This window comes from Amphiura filiformis, chromosome 10 (genome assembly GCF_039555335.1).
Source record: "Amphiura filiformis chromosome 10, Afil_fr2py, whole genome shotgun sequence".
Lineage (NCBI taxonomy): Eukaryota > Metazoa > Echinodermata > Ophiuroidea > Amphilepidida > Amphiuridae > Amphiura > Amphiura filiformis.
The window spans coordinates 32620903-32628762 of record NC_092637.1 but is presented as its reverse complement, the minus strand read 5'-3'; positions in this window follow the sequence as shown (position 1 = coordinate 32628762).

Genomic DNA, 7860 nt, shown 5'->3' with positions numbered 1-7860 from the left:
ATCCTGTGTGTAATTTTTGTTCATGTACAGGCGAATAATTGGAACCCAACAAAAGAAATCTGTTGGGATGTGAATTTTGGTCCAGGAAGGTGTTCCATGTCAGTGCATTTTGCTGTTGTGTCAGTTGGACAACTGCTTGAGTATTGACATGTGTTTAGAGTAGAGTATTGAAGTAATCCTGTGTGCAATTTTTATTCATTTTTATGGAGAGGATTTTAAGATATGACCTTGTGAAAAATTATAAGTTTCTTTTTGAGGCCAGTTTACTTTCAAAAGCATGAATTTTTATATCATGATTTCATATTACATATTTGATAAGTTGAGAATAATTTTTATACATATGTATAGCAAGATAGGTCATCTCACTACACAACCATGTATTATATTTATTACTAAAGTTTATTATTTTAAATCTGATTTATGATATGAATATATTTGTAAATTTTGCACTAGATGGAATAGCCATATAATATATATAATTATAATTCATGGAAAATCAAGTTTATTAAAATTGTGTAAGCTGTACCAAAAGGAGTAGAAAGGAACATTGTGTCTTGTGTGCTAAATGAAGTGTGACTTTGAATTGGCAGTATAGAGGCCTTACATGTGACGTATCATCCTGTAAATATGGCGGACTACTCAAATGCATTAAACAAAAGCATGATTGCAATCTACCGTGACAGTTCATCTCACACACATAACCCTGCACTACGATCAAATAGGTTGATGACAACATTTGATTGAATGGACTGCACTCCGCCATAACTACGGTGAAGGACACTGGCTCAAATCCTTTGTTTGGAGCCAATCGATAATTTCATGCAGGGCCTCTATTCCATGTGAAATCTACACACCCTATGGAAAATGGGGCTACCAAAATGGGTGACTCCATTTGAAATCGATACCCCATGTGTGATTGATGAAGGTGGTTTCCATAGGGGCATAATTATGTATTCAAATGGAATAGCCCATTTTTGCCAAGCAGCCATCCTAAATATTATTGATTTTGTAATTTTTTCTGACTGGGACAAATAAAATACTTTCAAGATACGACCTAATGATAAAACCTCACAGAAATTGCTATTGGTCACCCTGGTATAGGTAAAACAACACTAGTGCCTGCTATTGGTCACCCTGGTGTGTGCAAAACAACACTAGTGCCTGCTATTGGTCACCCTGGTGTATGTAAAACAACACGAGTGCCTGCTATTGGTCACCCTGGAGTGTGTAAAATAACACTAGTGCCTGCTATTGGTCACCCTGGTGTATGTAAAACAACACGAGTGCCTGCTATTGGTCACCCTTGCACCCTGGTGTATGTAAAACAACACTAGTGTCTGCTATTGGTCACCCTGGTGTATGTAAAACAACACTAGCGTCTGGTATTGGTCACCCTGGTGTATGTAAAACAACACTAGTGTCTGCTATTGGTCACCCTGGTGTAGGTAAAACAACACTAGTGCCTGCTATTGGTCACCCTGGTGTAGGTAAAACAACACTAGTGTCTAATATTGGTCACCCTGGTGTAGGTAAACAACACTAGTGCCTGCTATTGGTTGCCCTGGTGTAGGTAAACAACACTAGTGCCTGCTATTGGTCACCCTGGTGTGGATAAAACAACACTATTGCCTGCTATTGGTCACCCTGGTATAGGTAAAACAACACTAGTGTCTGCTATTGGTCACCCTGGTACAGGTAAAACAACACTAGTGTCTGCTATTAGTCACCCTGGTGTAGGTAAAACAACACTAGTGTCTGCTATTGGTCACCCTGGTGTAGGTAAAACAACACTAGTGTCTGCTATTGGTCACCCTGGTGTAGGTAAAACAACACTAGTGTCTGCTATTGGTCACCCTGGTACAGGTAAAACAACACTAGTGTCAGCTATTGGCCACCCTGGTGTAGGTAAAACAACACTAGTGTCTGCTATTGGTCACCCTGGTGTAGGTAAAACAACACTAGTGTCTGCTATTGGTCACCCTGGTGTATGTAAAACAACACTAGTGTCAGCTATTGGTCACCCTGGTACAGGTAAAACAACACTAGTGTCAGCTATTGGTCACCCTGGTGTAGGTAAAACAACACTAGTGTCTGCTATTGGTCACCCTGGTGTATGTAAAACAACACTAGTGTCTGCTATTGGTCACCCTGGTACAGGTAAAACAACACTAGTGCCTGCTATTGGTCACCCTGGTATAGGTAACTCAACATTAGTGTCTGCTATTGGTCACCCTGGTATAGGTAAAACAACACTAGTGTCTGCTATTGGTCACCCTGGTACAGGTAAAACAACACTAGTGTCTGCTATTAGTCACCCTGGTGTAGGTAAAACAACACTAGGTCTGCTATTGGTCACCCTGGTGTAGGTAAAACAACACTAGTGTCTGCTATTGGTCACCCTGGTACAGGTAAAACAACACTAGTGTCTACTATTGGTCACCCTGGTGTATGTAAAACAACACTAGTGTCTGCTATTGGTCACCCTGGTACAGGTAAAATAACACTAGTGTTTGCTATTGGTCACCCTGGTACAGGTAAAACAACACTAGTGTCTGCTATTGGTCACCCTGGTATAGGTAAAACAACACTAGTGCCTGCTATTGGTCACCCTGGTGTATGTAAACCAACACTAGTCTGCTATTGGTCGCCCTGGTATAGGTAAAACAACACTAGTGTCTGCTATTGGTCACCCTGGTATAGGTAAAACAACACTAGTGTCTGCTATTGGTCACACTGGTGTGTGCAAAACAACACTATAGTGCCTGCTATTGGTCACCCTGGTGTATGTAAAACAACACTAGTGCTTGCTATGCTATTGGTCACCCTGGTGTATGTAAAACAACACTAGTGTCTGCTATTGGTCACCCTGGTGTATGTAAAACAACACTAGTGTCTGCTATTGGTCACCCTGGTGTATATAAAACAACACTAATCTGCTATTGGCCGCCCTGGTGTATGTAAAACAACACTAGTGTCTGCTATTGGTCACCCTGGTGTATGTAAAACAACACTAGTGTCTGCTATTGGTCATCCTGGTGTAGGTAAAACAATACTAGTGTCTGCTATTGGTCATCCTGGTGTATGTAAAGCAACACTAGTCTGCTATTGGTCACCCTGGTGTATGTAAAACAACACTAGTGTCTGCTATTGGTCACCCTGGTGTATGTAAAACAACACTAGTGTCTGCTATTGGTTACCCTGGTGTATGTAAAGCAACACTAGTCTGCTATTGGTCGCCCTGGTGTAGGTAAAACAACACTAGTGTCTGCTATTGGTCACCCGGGTATAGGTAAAACAACACGAGTGTCTGCTATTGGTCACCCTGGTATAGGTAAAACAACACTAGTGCCTGCTATTGGTCACCCTGGTGTATGTAAAACAACACTAGTGTCTGCTATTGGTCACCCTGGTGTATGTAAAACAACACTAGTGTCTGCTATTGGTCGCCCTGGTGTAGTAAAACAACACTAGTGTCTGCTATTGGTCACCCTGGTATAGGTAAAACAACACTAGTGTCTGTTATTGGTCACCCTGGTATAGGTAAAACAACACTAGTGTCTGCTATTGGTCACCCTGGTGTATGTAAAACAACACTAGTGTCTGATATTGGTCACCCTGGTGTATGTAAAACAATACTAGTGTCTGCTATTGGTCACCCTGGTGTATGTAAAATAACACTAGTGTCTGCTATTGGTCACCCTGGTGTATGTAAAACAACACAAGTGTCAGCTATTGGTCACCCTGGTGTATGTAAAACAAGACTAGTGCCTGCTATTGGTCACCCTGGTGTAGATAAAACAACACTAGTGTCTGCTATTGGTCACCCTGGTGTAGATAAAACAACACTAGTGTCTGCTATTGGTCACCCCGGTATAGGTAAAACAACACTAGTGTCAGCTATTGGTCACCCTGGTACAGGTAAAACAACACTAGTGCCTGCTATTGGTCACCCTGGTGTATGTAAAACAACACTAGTGTCTGCTATTGGTCACCCTGGTGTATGTAAAACAACACTAGTGTCTGCTATTGGTCGCCCTGGTGTAGGTAAAACAACACTAGTGTCTGCTATTGGTCACCCTGGTATAGGTAAAACAACACTAGTGTATGTTATTGGTCACCCTGGTATAGGTAAAACAACACTAGTGTCTGCTATTGGTCACCCTGGTGTATGTAAAACAACACTAGTGTCTGCTATTGGTCACCCTGGTGTATGTAAAACAACACTAGTGTCTGCTATTGGTCGCCCTGGTGTAGGTAAAACAACACTAGTGTCTGCTATTGGTCACCCTGGTATAGTAGTGTATGTTATTGGTCACCCTGGTATAGGTAAAACAACACTAGTGTCTGCTATTGGTCACCCTGGTGTATGTAAAACAACACTAGTGTCTGCTATTGGTCACCCTGGTGTATGTAAAACAATACTAGTGTCTGCTATTGGTCACCCTGGTGTATGTAAAATAACACTAGTGTCTGCTATTGGTCACCCTGGTGTATGTAAAACAACACAAGTGTCAGCTATTGGTCACCCTGGTGTATGTAAAACAAGACTAGTGCCTGCTATTGGTCACCCTGGTGTAGATAAAACAACACTAGTGTCTGCTATTGGTCACCCTGGTGTAGATAAAACAACACTAGTGGCTGCTATTGGTCACCCCGGTATAGGTAAAACAACACTAGTGTCAGCTATTGGCCACCCTGATACAGGTATAATAACACACTAGTGTCTGCTGTTGACAACACTAGTCACTTGTGTCTGTTATTGGTTAATATTCTGATGCCCAGGGAGGGGGCGGCCACTCAAGTTTCACAGTGTACACATGCGTAACCAGCAAAAGGGTAATTTTCATCAGAGAGTGAACGCGAATCGCGCGAATCCTGTTTGGGGGTCAACTTGCGTCAAAGGCGTCTGTTTTGGAAGGGCATGGCTGTTTTTAAACTTCTATAGGCCCTTATAATATAGTTAGTGTGTTTAGGGACCATTTTAATGATCCTGCTATTTCACATTTAGGTCTAGTTTTTCCTGCCCTGGGGAGTTCGCGTGGTACCTTTCAGATAAAATTCTGCTTGGGTATCCTTTAGGTAAAATCCAGTTTAGGGGTAAAATTTGCATATGAAATGGTTTGACTACAAAAACGATTCTCTTATAAATGCATCTACGCACAGTTTCCACCTCGACACAGTCGAGCACACAGATATTTCAAGCACAGCGAGTCTAGCCTAGTACGCAGTCTGTGTTATACTACACGGTTGAGTGCATAGCATCATAAGAACTGTGTGAAATCTAGTGGAAAATAGGATTCTGTGATTGGTTTTTGTCAAAACCTCAAGTGTTCCCTTCATCGAATCAGAAATATTTTTATATCAAACGAAAGGTAACACTCCCCCCTAAAAACACTTTTCCCCATAGGTCAACAGATAACGCAATTCAATGTTATAGCAAGACGAATGTGGTAAATCTATTGAAAACTACCTACCCAAACGCATTTTTAAACCAAAATGTAGGTTTTAAAAGTCAAAACCTCAAGAGTGTCATTAAATGAAAGAACACACTTATATTGTCTATATACTAGCCTCATTTTAATGCGCAATGGTCAATTCTCTTTAAAGACCCATTCAGTGATCCCAGCGAAAGTGTAAAAAAGATTAAAATTGTTTATAAATTGTTTAAAAGTGAACAGTACGAAGTTGAATCCCCATTCGCATACATGTAGCTAATTTAGATACTGTCAGTATCTAAATTACAGATTCATTTAAATTCCTTATTTTTGTCAAATAGGCCTACACGGCTTTCGGCTGAACCACTAGCAGGCTATGTTTACATACCATGACAATGACTAAGGTAGGCCTACCACAATCTGAATTTTGATGATTTTTACGATCGTCCGGATGAGCAAATCAATGAACATGCTGAATGGGCCTTTAAATTGCACAAAGCTTGTGCAAAAAAGTTACTATTTTCGCCTGCTTTGTCATACGGTTGTGAATTCAATGAAACCGCGTTTAAGTTAGGCCTGTTGAGGGTGGTTTTTGGAATTGTTTGACCAAAACTCATTTTTGACTTGCTCATTTTTGACCAAAATCACATTTTGACCAAAAATCATATTAATTTTGACAAAAATCACATTTTTTAAACCAAAAATCACATTTTTTACCATAAGTCATGTTTTGACCAAGAAAAGATTCTGAAAACATAATAATGATAAAATTGGATGGTTTTTTTCACCCAATACAAAATTTATTGGTCTCGCTATGAGTTTAAAAATGGTCTGGTATTAGTAGCGGACAACACCAATCTGCCATTGGTCCCCGGCATTGGTCACCTGGTGTAGATAGAACAACACCATTTATTTTTAGTGTAGGCCTATAGTGTTGGTCACTGAAGTGATAATGACCACAGTAGTGTAAAATAAATTGCATTTTGGGCTTCTCTGGCAGTTGTTTTGGAAAATAATTTTAATGTTTTGGTGTTAAATAATTAATGGGAACGTTCACTAAAACAGGTGGAATTACTGAGCAGGTAGACTCATTGAAAAGGTAAATTTTTGTCTAAATCTGTCGTTTCTTGCATTTCCTTTTTAGCTTCTTTCTTTATTTTTGCCCGGGTATTTTTGGTTTCTTCTACATTGTCCTATTTTGTTTCCATTTCATCAACTCAAATTTCTCGGTCATATACTGCGTCTTGAAGACGACGAGCCTGTGAAAGAATATGCCCTTTATTCCACCACATGGGAAGAGGAAACCGAGACGGTCGCGCACACTGTACTTACAGTATGTCCAGCACCTCCTGGGAGATACTGCAGGATGCTGCAGCCCCGGCCCCCAACTCAACACAAAAGTTGACAACCATGATGGTTACCAAATTGCGCAGAAAAGGGCTATTTTTTACCAATAGCAATACTCGGGGAGCTAGAGGCACGTCCTGTGCATCCCCCGAGAACTAAACCAAACCAACTTTTTTTAGGTTCCTGAGATGACCCCAAAACATAATCAGGATGTTCCCAAAAATATAAACCGCCCCCCCCCCCAACTCAATACAAATGTTGACAACCATGAGAGTTACCAAATCTTTCAAAGGCCCCCTTTGCAATGATTTTTCATCAAATTTACCCCCCTTTTTTTTTTCATGCAAAATCGAGGACAAAATTTGGCCCAAAACAACCCCTTTTTCTTGGTTTTCAATGACCAGAATTTCAAACACCCATTTTCAATGATTAGAATTTCAAACACCCCTTATCAATGACACTAAATATTGACATAAGATTTCTGGATTTTCTCAAGTACCCTTTTATCAAAATTTCACGGACAGTGCAAATTAAATATCCCTATTTTGCTGATTTCACTGTCAAATTTCATTGAGAGTGCAAATTAAATACCCCCTATTTTGCCAATTTCGCAAGGACCGCGAAAAAAAGCCATATGTAGGCCTAGTCTTTTTTCCCCCTGGGGGGGGGTGGGGGGTGGGGGAGGGTGGTGTTTTAGTGTATGCTGTTGGTTACCCTGGTACAGGTAAAACAACACTATAGTGCAAGAGACCCCTCGGGCATAAACAACCGTATAGTCATGAAAATAATTTTATGAATGAACCACTAAATCATTGACGACGCGACGCGACGCGTCTCTACTCGTATATTGCGTAGGCCCACACCTGCAATACGCGGACCAATATACGCGATAGTCGCCACTGGCTACCACGCGTCAACACCGCCGACCGTGTAAATTCAGTGTGCGGATCTTGCGTTTTCGTAAATCCACGTTTCAGGATTTCTCAGCAAATTTCTCAGCAAATTTTTGCTAATACAGTGCTAAAGTGCATAATTTAGGATTACTAAACGATCAGTATCATGAGTGATTACGTAAGTA